At 41.1% G+C, this 13,411-nt stretch overlaps 1 protein-coding gene across 1 annotated transcript in view; it reads left to right on the plus strand.

Moving 5' to 3' along the window:
* Positions 1-13,411, plus strand: part of FRMD3 (FERM domain containing 3) — a 312,880-nt gene that overhangs the window by 72,761 nt on the left and 226,708 nt on the right. The gene's annotated exons all lie outside the window — the stretch shown is intronic.

Below are 13,411 nucleotides of genomic sequence, written 5' to 3' on the forward strand. Positions count from 1 at the left end.
TCAACACAGAGTATGTAAACCTGCTATTTTCCCTGAGGAACAAACTGAGATTCCTTTCTCAGAAACATGTAGCAAACAAATGTGCAGCAGAGGCTCAGTATTTTGGGCCCAGCAGGACTGAAGAACTCAGCTTCATAGCCTTTCTGTGTAAGGCAAGAATTTGAAGCAAGAGTTTTACCACCTTGTTACGGGCTGAATTGTGTCCTAAAATTCATGTGTTGAAGCCCTAATCCCCTCAGAATATGACTATATTTGGAGACAGGACCTTGAAAGAGGTGAATAAGGTAAAATAAGGTCATGTGGTGAGCTCTAATCCAATAGACTGGTGTCCTTATAAGAAACGGAGATTAAGACACAGATACATACAGAGGAAAGACTGTGTGAAAACACAGGGAGAAGGCGGCCATCTACAAGCCAAGGAGAGAGGCCTCAGAAGAAACCAACCCTGCCAACACCTTGATCTCAGGCTTCCAGGCTCCAGAACTATGAGACAATAAATGTCTGCTGTTTAAGCCACCCAGCCTGTGGCATTTTGTTATGGCGGCCCTGGCAACCCAATACACACCCTGATAGGCAGTCTTTATTGCCAGAAGAAGAGCATATTGTCTTTTGGAGGTATTTGCCTCAAACCAAAATACAAATTCTTAAAGAAATAAAATGCAGAAAAATCAAACCTACCTCTGCTCGTAGTGATAGCTTCATAGACAGGACCTCTGGTCCTGTTTTTTAATTTTTGTAATGAGTTGAACACTGGTTTAATTGACTAGCTAGAAAATAGGCCTTAGTTTCTAGAACTTTCTTTTCCACCATCTGCTGGACTTTAAAGCTGAGAGGGAGAATTTCAGTTTAGTTGAGGTAGGCCGCTGCCAGGGGTAGCTCGTAGACAGGTTCCACTGTTAGGTCTTTTCTTACCCTTTTTTTTTTTTTTTTCCGACATCTTTATTGGAGTATAATTGCTCTACAATGGTGCGTTAGCTTCTGCTGTATAACAAAGTGAATCATCCATACGTATACACATATCCCCATATCCCCTCCCTCTTGTGTCTCCCTCCGGGTCTTTTCTTATCTTAATGTTACCTTTATTTCTGTGACTTATGTGCAGATTTCCCCTTTCCAAGGAGTTTAGGCACACAGAGAACTGTTTTTACAAACACTGGAAAGATGAAAAACAAAAGAAAAAGTCAAGGAAAAAGGCCTGGAATTTTTCTGTAATCTGGAGGAGGATTTGTGTGGTATCTGCATTAGGGAAGGAGGAAGGAAGGTAGGAACGGAGGGAGGAGGGAGGAAGGAAGGAAGGAAGGAATGGAGGGAAGGAAGGGAGGGAGAGAGGAAGGTAGGAAGGAGGGAAGGAAGGGAGGGAGGAAGGGAGGGAGGGAGGAAGGAAGGAAGGAGGGGAGGAAGGAATGGAGGAAGGGAGGGAGGAAGGAAGGTAAGGAAAGAAGGGAGGAAGGAAGGAGGAGGGAAGGAAGGAAGGAATGGAGGAAGGGAGGGAGGAAGGAAGGAAGGAGGGGAGGAAGGAATGGAGGAAGGGAGGGAGGAAGGAAGAGAGGGAGGAAGGAAGGAAGGAAGGAACAGGGAGAGGGAGGAAGGAAGGAGGGAAGGAAGGAAGAGAGGGAAGGAGGGAGGGAGGGAGGAAGGAACGGAGGGAAGGAAGGGAGGAAGGAAGAAGGAACAGAGTGGGGGAGGGAAGAAGGAAGGAGGGAAGGAAGGGAGGGAAGGAGGGAGGGAGGGAGGAAGGAATGGAGGGAAGGAAGGGAGGAAGGAAGGAAGGAGGGGAGGAAGGTAGGAAGGAACAGAGGGAGGGAGGGAGGAAGGAAGGAATGGAGGGAGGGAGGAAGGAAGGAAGGAGGAGAGGAAGGAAGGAAGGGAGGGAGGGAGGAAGGAAGGAGGGGAGGAAGGAATGGAGGAAGGAAGAGAGGGAGGAAGGAAGGAAGGAACAGGGGGAGGGAGGGAGGAAGGAAGGAGGGAAGGAAGGAAGGGAGGGAAGGAAGGGAGGAAGGAGGAGAGGAAGGAAGGAATGGAGGGAGGGAACGAGGGAGGGAGGGAGGAAGGAAGGAGGGAAGGAAAGAAGGGAGGGAGGAAGGAAGGAAGGGAGGGACGGAGGGAGGGCAGGAGGGAGGGGAGACTGGAGTTTGGGGGAGAACATGGAACAGGACCCAGGATGCTCAATTGTCATGAACTTACTGTGTGCTCTTGGGCACGTTTATTATCATATCCTCATGTGTCAAATCTTCATCATCCCCTATCAACATCACAAGGTTGTTGGTGAGTTTGAAAGGAAAGTGTGTGAAAATGAAGAATGAAGTGCCAGTTGAGCTTAATAGAGTCCCTAGGAACCAACGATCCTGTTCTAAAGAACCTCGTTAATCTTTGATCAGTTTTAATGTCCAAGTGGGAGAGGGCTTCTCAGAGGGATGAAATCCCATGACACGGGAACAGAGTGTCAGTCAGAAAGAGCTGTTCGTCATTAAATTGCCTCTCCGATACAGATCAGTCCCATGAGTTTTAGTCAGGCCTCGGTGTGTCAGGGAAGCTTGAGCCCACTTTCTGAAAGCCTTTTCTCCAGGAAATGCTGACCATGAAGATCCCAGACCTCTTGAGGGAGTGAGTGGATTTGATCTCAGAGTGGGGAGGCGTGACAGTGACCCGTGAGATCGTCTACCCTTTACCACCTAATGTGACAGAGCAAGAGCCACACCTAAATGGCCCCACTTGGGAGAAATGGCTGGTTCCTGAACCAGGAGGCGGGGCCGAGGATTTGGGCTTGGATCTGAAGGCCACTGCCTGGTCCTTTGAGAATCCAGAAAATGATGGCTGGATAATACTACAGTCTCTGATCAGAACAGCTGTTCTTTACCTGCCCCGCTGAAGAAGCTGTTGAATAATTCATGAGGATTGCCTTCAGCAGTAACAGTGGGCATGGCCCAATCTGAAGTTCAGAGGGTGCTGGCTACTGCTGGCAAGTGTCACGATGGGGGAAAATTTGATGGCCTTGGTTGCCAGTGAATAATGATAAGTCATGCGTTGGGTGTGTGCAATTAGAGTTGGACCCTTGGACAGATGTGCTGAGGGTAAGAGGAGCTGCTCAGGATTCCTGAGATGGGAGGGATGCAGGGAGGCTGGGAGGAGTAGCAGCAGGAGACTACATAAGTCCTCCTGGGACCTGGTGGCTAGGCAGAAGTGACTACACATCTGAGGATATGTCCTCCCCTTGCCGTGCCTGGCAGAGAACAAAAATTCAGATGGGTGCCTTGGCCCAATTTCTCTGTGAGGTGGGTGACAGGTGGGTGTTCCACCAAATGTGAAGCGTTTTGTAAATAATGTTACCGTGATTCTGAAAGGGTCTTCCCTAGGGTGGGGGTGGGGGCAGAGGATTTTCTTTCTAGACTGGAATGAATTTCATTCATTCATTCATTCATTCAGGGAGAAACCACCCTATTGTCTATTGTTACCAATAGGGACTCTTGAATATTTCAGTGTTTAAGATTAACACCTTCGTGAACAGAATAAATATTCTGAGCGTGATGCTTGTGGACCAACTTCTGAGTCCCTATTTTGATCTTAAGTGCTTCCATTTCCTTCGCTGTCAGCGAGTACTCAGAACAGTGTGGTGTCATTTTTTCTTTTAATGTTTATTGAGTTGTAATTTACATACCATACAATTCACTTGCTTTACTTGCACAATTCAATGATTCTTTGGTATATTTACAGAGCTGTGTAACTATCACCACAGGCATAGAGTTTTGTTTTGTTTTGTTCTTTTTGGCTGTGCGACATGTGGCATCTTAGTTCCCCAACCAGGGATCGAACCCACACCCCCTGCACTGGAAGCGTGGAGTCTCAACAGCTGGACTGCCAGGGAAGTCCCTGTGGTGTCATTTTTACACACTCTAACAAGTATAGAATATTTATGTGACCCTTCCAGCCACCAAGCAAGTGGGACCATGTGTTTGGACTATATCAGGGGTCCCCGGGCCCCGGGCCCCGGACCGGTACCCGTCTGTGGCCTGTTAGGACCCGGGCTGCACAGCAGGAGGTGAGTGGCGGGCAGGCGAGTGAAGCTTCATATGCCGCCTGAACCACCCCCCGACCCCCGGCCCCGCTGTCCGTGGAAAAATTGTCTTCCACGAAACCAGTCCCTGGTGCCAAAAATGTTGGAGACTGCTGGACTGTATGATACTGAGAGACTATTGTTATTTTGGAGGGAATACTTGTTAATAAAGACAACTTTATAGTCATGAGTGCTCAAGTAGTTTTTTCCCCTATGGAGTTATATACTAACAAAAATTTATGATCACCTTTTCTCAAACATAGGTGCGCCAGGATAGTTCATTGAGATATTAATTAGTAAACATGTGGTCTCCCTCTATAGCCTACTCTCCTCTGTGATCTAATTAGAGAGGAAGCTGAAACTACTGGAAGATTGCAGTTTTTCCTTTCTTTTGAAAAGGTGAAACTCTAGAGAGAGGTATCTCCAAGAGTTCCTGATGGATAGAGATGAGGAAATGGGTCTTTGAGATTAATAAGGAAGTGAGAATAGGGACATTCCCAAAGCCTGGGAAGTGTTTACTATGGGAACAAGTTTCTAGGGAGGTAGAATACCATGGAGGAGGCGGCATCATGGTGATCCCATTGAGGGTGGACCTGGGGACATGGACTCACAACGTTGCCAAAGAAACATTGAAACAATTGGACCTGAGTTGCTGGCTGTGATACCTGACCTCATCTGTTTAGTAGTCATAGATAGGCATTTGGTTCACCTAATCTAACTTGCTAAATTCACAAATGAAGACAGTGAAACTCAGAACTGTGTAACTTTTTGAGGTCCCTCAACCTCTCGAGGTCTCTTATTCACTGATCTGTAAAATAGAGGGAATTGACTAAAAATGCCTAAGCGAGTGTTTGAAAAATTGCTGAAAAAAATTGGCAATTGAGCTAACAACATCTATAATCCTGTCATTTAAAATGCCTTGAAATTACCTGAATAGACACCACGGGGCCTTTGCATATGCTACTTCCACTCCTTGGAACTCCCACCCTTAAACCTTGTTCATCCTTTAGGACTCAGCTAAATGTCATCTTCTCTTGGAAGCTTTCCTTGAAACCTCTTATCTCCCAAGACTGAGTTGGGTATCTCTCTTGACATCCTGGGTTTAACTTATGTGTTAATTTCTTATTGCTGCTGTAACAAGTTACCACAAACTTAGTGGCTTGAAGCAAATTTATTATTTTATAGTTCTGGAGCTCAGAAATCTGAAGTGGGTCTCACTAGGCTAAAAATCAAGGTATCAATAGGGCTATGTTTCTTCTGGAGGCTCTAGGGGATAATCCATTTCCGTGCCTTTTCCAGCTTCTAGAGATCTCCTTCATTCCTTGGCTTGTGGCTCCTTACACCATCTTCAAAGCCAACATCTTCAAATCTTTCTCTGGCTCTGAATATCTTTGCCTCCTTCCACATCTAAGGACCCTGTGATAATGTTGGACCCACCTGGATAATCCAGGATAAACTCCCCCTCAAGGTTAGCTGATTTAACAACCTTACTTCCACCTGCAACCTTAATTCCCCTTTGTCCTGTAACCTAACATATCCATGAGTTCTGGGGAAAAGGACATGGACATCTTTGGGGAGCCATTGCTCTGCCTACCACACCCCATCAGCACTGTTGCCACCCTGTATGGTAATTGCCTCTCACTTTGGCTGTCTCCTTCTCTTGACTCCTAGAGCTCAGAGTCTGTGTTTGTTTCCTGCTGCCTTCCCAGCAATTTGTACAGACATTTCAAACTGGAAGCTTTGAGATGATGGTGTGATCTGTGCAGTGTTATGAATAGATATAAATTCGTTAGCAACATTTAAAAATTAGGAGACTTTGCATAAAAACTGTGAGTCCATTTTTAGGAAAAGCATGAAACTTGGCAGCACTGGACACGTGGCACAAGGGGATGTCTTGGTAGCCACTGTGATCTTGGAGAAGCCCTGGGGCAGAAGTGAGGATGTGAGATGCTGTCAGAATAAAAATGAGCTGGAGCCTACATGGAACTAGGCTGAAATGAGGGGTGACGCTGAGAGCATGTGAGTCAGGGCACCAGATGTATCTGCTTGTAGAAACTTGGAAATGTTCCAGGCTGGGGATCAGGGTTCAGGGGTCCCAGGATTAGGAGATAGGGAGGGAACAAGCAGACAGGCTGAACGCACTGATGGGAAGTCAAAGGCCAGGGTCAAGTGGCCAGAGCTCTGAGGAGTGTGTGGGTTAATAGCCAAGCAGACTCTTTTTTTTTTTTTTTTTAAGATTTTTATAAATTTCATGTAGTGTCTGAAACATTTATATTAACATATTTCCATACAAATAACCCAAAGAAAGTTTAGTATTAGTTGTTTTTTTGTTTGTTTTTTTATACTGCAGGTTCTTATTAGTCATCAATTTTATACACATCAGTGCAAGCAGACTCTTAAATGATGAGTGAATTGAATCTGTAGATTCTCCATGGGACTCAACTTCAATTCCTCTCCCAACCTCTTGGATTACATCACACAGCCTTTACTATTGCTATTTACCTGAGTAAGGTCAACTGCCAGGAATTTAATTTTTCCCTCTGTTCACACTCCGTTGGGTGGGGGCCAGCTACTGAACAGTCAAATTACTTGATGGCAGGTGGCAGAAAGGTAGCTGAGTATAACAAAATGTCTATAATCATAAACATTTACTAAATGAAAGAATGATTACTTCATGAATGGAAACTGGTGCTTGGCCAACTGACCATATTTCTTCCTATTGTAGGTCTAGTTTTGTTTCTTGAGATTTTTTTCCCCCCACCAAGTTCCTGGTTTTGTTTAGCATTTTTTTTTTTTTTGCCTGTGGAATTTCTGTGTTTGATAAAGCTGGCCATTATGACTGCATCGTTTTTTCCAGCTTTATTAAGATATAATTGACGTGTAATACTGTGAAAATTTAAGGTGTACAACGTCATGGTTTGATACACATATGTATTGTGAAATGTTTACCACAATAAGATCAGTTAACGCCTCCATCACCTCACATAATTACCCTTTTGTTGTTTTTATTATGGAGAGAGCATTAAAGCTCTACTCTCACAGTAACTTTCAAGTGTACAGTATAGTATTGTTAACTGTACTCACCATGCTGTACATCAGATCCCCAGAACTTACTCTTCTTATCACTGAAAGTTTATACCCTTTACCCACATCTCCCCATTGCCCCTCTCCCAGCCCCTGGCAAACCCCATTCTACTTTATGTTTCTGAGTTTGATGTTTTTAGATTCCACATATAAGTGAGATCATATAGTATTTGTCTTTCTCTGTCTGACTTATTTCACTCAGCATAATGCCCTCAAGGTCATGACTGCATCTTGATTTTGGATATTTTCTGCTAACTTTTCCATTTCACTGGATTTTAAGTTATTTTGATGTAGTCTTCTTGTTTCTTTAATACCCTTGCTTTTCATTTCTGTGGATAGCACCCCTTCTGGAAGTCCTCAGGACCCATCATCCCATCACAGACTTTGTAGCTGATGACTTGGGAGTCCATTTAGTGGAATCTGTCTCTTTGGCTTTATGGCAGGTGTGTGTCCAGATGTGATATAACCAGTACCATTGCAAGGGTCTTGAGCTGAGTGAGTCCCATGTCCCACTGGTTTTAATCTTCATTGAACTTACTGATTCCAGAATGTATTTGCTCATCCCCCTCAGGCATGGTATGTGATAGAACAGGTGCTCCTGTCGGTCAACTCCTTGGACAGGTCCTGGGGTTATAATACCCTTATTTAATGCACATAGAAATCTCTGTTCTTTGGTTTCAGAGGCTACTGACCACCCCCAAGCTATAGCCATGCATCCAGCAAATGCATGTTAAAACGAAGGGGAGTGAAGGCCTCTGTACCTATTCATTCTTAGAAAAACCGCTAGTCATCCATTAATCAGTGGCATCAGGAGTATCTTTCAGCTGGGAGGGACCTCAAGGAAAAATCCACTTCAGCGTTTTTAGTTTAATAGATGAGGAGCTGGAGGCCACAGGGGTCAAGTGACTGGACTGGGTTCACTCAGTGAACCAGTAGCCAAGCCCTGTCTGGTTCAGAACCCAGTGGTCTAACTCCAAGTCTGTTGTTGATCTGAAGGATGGGACATTCATGGGGTCAGTGAGAGTGTATGTGACGTTGGGAAGAACCAATTTCTTTTACCCTCAATTTGTCCTTCATCTATGTTTTTCACTAGTTAAGTGCAGGAAAGTCATATAGCATAATTCAGACTTTCATGTATAATACTGATATTTCTGAGTAGTTGAACTTTAGGCAGCTGCTGGGTGGTTCTCTCTCTATGAGTTTTTATGAAGCTTGTACCTGTGTCAACCTTATGAATTAGTTTATTAGAAGAGATTGGGCAATGTTATAATTAGATATTTGTCTTTATTACCATGTGAAACTAATATATGCCTTTATAGAGTAGTACCATACCTTGAGTTTTGCAGCTTGTTATTTCCTCTTAACAAATTCAAAGTGGTTCATTCATTAGGCTTTTCATATCCCTTAGCTTGTATTGTTTACTTATTCTTGAAACAGAATTTTAAAATGTTTAAAACATTCATAAATTACTATTTCAATGAGGTACCATTTATCACTTAGCTCAATGAACAGAGCACACAATGCATTATATTGGCAAAAGGCAGGGAGAAAAGATGGTCTTTTACCTGTCTGGTGGGAATTAAAGCGTATAACCTCTAAGGAGGACACTTTTGTAACATCCATCAAAATATTGCATACACACACACACACACACATATGTATGTATATAATACCCACTCTTTTGTTCAACAGTTCCACTTCTAGGAATGTGTTTTGGATATTCTTGAACATTCTGAAATTCCACGTATATGGGAGTATTCAGAGCAGTACTGTTTCTTTCAAAGGATTTGAAACTACCTCTCAATCTATGGGAGAGAGGCTAAATCAAACATGGTGCATCTATACAATGGATGCAGTGATTAAAAATAATAAGGTAGTATATACAAATATAGAATTGTTTGTTGTACACCTGAGAGCAATATAATGTTCTGTGTCAATTTTGCCTCAATTAACAGAAAAAGAATGAGGCAGCTCTATACACACTAATATGAAAATATCTCCAAGATATACCTTTAAATGAAAACAGCAAGGTGTTACCATTTGTGTCAAAAGAGGGGAAGAGCATATACACGATTGCTTGTTTATGCGTGGAATCTCTGGACATACGCATAAGGAATAATATTGGTTACGTATGGGGAGGGTCACTGGGTGGCTGGGGACAAGGGCAGGAAGAGGCTGACTTTTCACTGTAACTCTTTTGTATATTTTGTACCATTCAAAAAATTCTAATTTAAAGTTTATTTTAGGAAGGAAAAGAAACACGTATGTAAGTAATTTCCAATCTGCCCATTCAAAATTTTTAATGATTATGGAATATACTGAGCTCTTTCTACTATTCTTGCTGTGAACTGTATGCTGTGTGTATGAACATATATAGTCATATGTAATATTTAAATTTATACCCCTTTATGTGTGACTTGTGTGGTGACTAAAAAGAAAAATTTATTTTTCTACCTGAAAACTTGATAAACTTTTGAAGTTTCTAGTGTGATCAGATAGTTACTTATCTCCAGTTTATGTACATTTTTAAAAACATCTTTTTAAAATACACTTATGTATATACAATTCTAAAACATGTCGAGCCACTTATTGCTTAAGGAGACATGAATGTATAATAAAAGTATGAAGAAATGTATACACATCATAAACACTAATTCTGTGAGATCAATGGTGAGGGAGAATATGGGATAGAATTTAGGAGGGATGGGTGCATGGTTGTTCATTGCCTTTTAAAAAGTATCTTCTTGTATATTTCAAACATTGCATAATAATTTTAAAAGTAATATGTGTTTCTAACTTACTGCTGAGAAATGATAGTCAGACTTCTGTGAAATCATAAGATGCAGAAATGGTGTGGCCTTTATTTTCCTTGCTCTCTGTTGTATCACACCAGTACCTAGAATAGAGCCTGGCAGAGGGTAGGCCCTAAAAATGTTTGTAAAGATGAATAAACAGGCATAAAAGCCCTCTGAGCTGCTGAAGTGGTGGATGATGGGTTGTGTGATCTTCCAGTGTATCATCTTGTGTCATGGGACCCCAGGAAAAAAGGTGGATGGAACTGACAATGCCTACAACCTTTCAGATGGGCAGGAAGAAAAGAACACTGGGAATTTCTCACTAACTGGAACTAAAGATGAATATAGAGAGGTGACTGGGTGTCTAATAAAATTCAGTTGCCACCTGTACTCCAGAGCACCTTGCTTGAAAAAGACCTCTTTATGGTTCTTAGTAAGACTGTACGTTTTCTTTCTGTGTCACACTCAGTGACCCTCTTTATAAAAGTTTGGTTAAGATGGCTAATGTGAGTGTAACTCGTGAGTTCCTCTTAGCAATTTCACGACTGTCTGTCATGTATCTTTGCCCAGCCCAGGAGCCAGGTTGTATGGCAGTGACTGGAATGACTGGCATTTACTGCTGCCCACTGTCAGTGGTAGAATAACCTTTGCTTCTTTGGGTAGCAGTCAGTCATTTAGTTCACATATTTGTTTAATATTAAGACATAGGATGAAAGAAGTATGGGAAAATAATAAACATTACAATAATAAATTATTATTAATAATACAATAATTACAGAAGTGTTAATATATGGAGACAATAAAGGAATAATATGCTGCTGTTGCTGGTTACCCCACCATATGTAGCTAGCTAGAGCAGTGATGTCCAATAAAAGTATTACATGAGCCACATATTTAATTTAAAATTTTCTGGTTGCCACATTAAAAAAATAAAAAGAAACAGATGAAATTAATTTTAATCATGTATTTCTTATAACCCAATATAAAAATCATTTCAATACATAATCAATGTTAAAAATTATTAATGAGATTTTATATTCTCTTTCTTTGTAGTAAGTCTTGGAAATCCTATGTGTATTTTACATCTCCAGTCGGGTGCTAAATTTTCATCAGAAATACCTGATCTGCATTTAGCATTTACAGAATTTACAGTTGAAAAGGTAGATTCACATACCTAAGTTGTTCCATAAATACTTAATTTTTTTTCCTGTAACTGCATCAGACATCCATTTATTTAATTAATTAAAATTAAATAAAATGAAATATTTAGTTCCTCAGTCTCACTAGTCACATTTCAAGTGCTTAATACAGTGTAGAGGTAGAGTTTATTCATAATTTACTACAGTAGATTTTTTTCCCCTGATTCCAAAAATCTGTTTGTTAGTGGGTTTGTTTTTTTTTTTGCTTTTAAAACACATATTTATTTATTTATTTTTTAACATCTTTATTGGAGTATAATTGCTTTACAATGGTTAGTTTCTGCTGTATAACGAAGTGAATCAGCTATACATATACTTATATCCCCACATCTCCTCCCTCTTGTGTCTCTCTCCCACCCCTCTAGGTGGACGCAAAGTACTGAGCTGATCTCCCTATGCTATGTGGCTGCTTCCCACTAGCTATCTATTTTACATTTGATAGTGTAATATATCCATGCCACTCTCTCACTTCGTCCCAGCTTACCCTTCCCCACCCCACCCACCGCCGTGTCCTCAAGTCCATTCTCGACATCTGCATCTTTATTGCTGTCCTGCCCCTAGGTTCTTCAGAACCCTTTTTTTTTTTTTTAGATTCCATATACATGTGTTAGCATATGTTATTTTTTTTTTCTGACTTACTTCACTCTGCATGACAGGCTCTAGGTCCATCCATCTCACTACAAATAACTCAATTCCATTTCTTTTTATGGCTGAGTAATATTCCATTGTATATATGTGCCATATCTTCTTTATCCATTCATCTGTCGATGGACATTTAGGTGCTTCCATGTACTGGATATTGTAAATAAAGCTGCAACGAACATTGTGGTCCATGACTCTTTTTGAATTATGGTTTTCTCAGGGTATATGCCCAGTAATGGGATTGCTGGGTCATATGGTAGCTCTATTTTTAGTTTTTTAAGGAACCTCCATATTGTTCTCCATAGTGGCTATATCAATTTACATTCCCACCAACAGTGCAGGAGGGTTCCCTTTTCTCCACACCCTCTCTAGCATTTCTCGTTTGTAGATTTTTTGATGATGGCCATTCTGACCCGTGTGAGGTGATACCTCATTGTAGTTTTGATTTGCATTTCTCTATTGATTAGTGATGTTGAACATCCATTCACATGTTTGTTGGCAATCTGTATATCTTCTTTGGAGAAATGTCTATTTAGGTCTTCTGCCCATTTTTGGATTGGGTTGTTTGTTTTTTTTCATATTGAGCTGCATGAGCTGCTGGTAAATTTTGGAGTTTAATCCTTTGTCAGTTGTTACATTTGCAAATATTTTCTCCCATTCTGATGGCTGTCTCTTCCCCTTGTTTATGTTTTCCTTTGCTGTGCAAAAGATTTTAAGTTTCATTAGGTCCCCTTTGTTTATTTTTGTTTTCATTTCCATTACTCTAGGAGGTGGGTCAAAAAGGATCTTAATGTGATTTATGTCATAGAGTGTTCTCCCTATGTTTTCCTCTAAGAGTTTGATAGTGTCTGGCCTTATATTTAGGTCTTTAATCCATTTTGAGTTTATTTTTGTATACGGTGTTAGGGAGTGTTCTAATTTCATACTTTTACATGTACCTGTCCAGTTTTCCCAGCACCACTTATTGAAGAGGCTGTCTTTTCTCCACTGCATATTCTTGCCTCCTTTATCAAAGGTAAGGTGACTATATGTGTGTGGTTTTATCCCTGGGCTTTCTATCCTGTTCCATTGATCTATATTTCTGGTTTTGTGCCAGTGCCATACTGTCTTGATTACTGTAGCTTTGTAGTATAGTCTGAAGTCAGGGAGCCTGATTCCTCCAGCTCCCTTTATCTTTCTCAAGATTGCTTTGGCTATTTGGGGTCTTTTGTGTTTCCATACAAATTGTGAAATTTTTTGTTCTAGTTCTGTGAAAAATGCCAGTGGTAGTTTGATAGGGATTGCATTGAATCTGTAGATTGCTTTGGGTAGTATAGTCATTTTCACAATGTTGATTCTTCCAATCCAAGAACATGGTCTATCTCTCCATCTATTTGTGTCATCTTTAATTTCTTTCATCAGTGTCTTATAATTTTCTGCATACAGGTCTTTTGTCTCCTTAGGTAGGTTTATTCCTAGATATTTTATTCTTTCTGTTGCAGTGGTAAATGGGAGTGTTCCCTTAATTTCTCTGTCAGATTTTTCAACATTAGTGTATAGGAATGCAAGAGATTTCTGTGCATTAATTTTGTATCCTGCTACTTTATCAAATTCATTGATTAGCTCTAGTAGTTTTCTGATAGCATCTTTAGGATTCTCTA

This window comes from Mesoplodon bidens, assembly GCF_964165515.1.
Source record: "Mesoplodon bidens genome assembly, chromosome: 6".
Lineage (NCBI taxonomy): Eukaryota > Metazoa > Chordata > Mammalia > Artiodactyla > Ziphiidae > Mesoplodon > Mesoplodon bidens.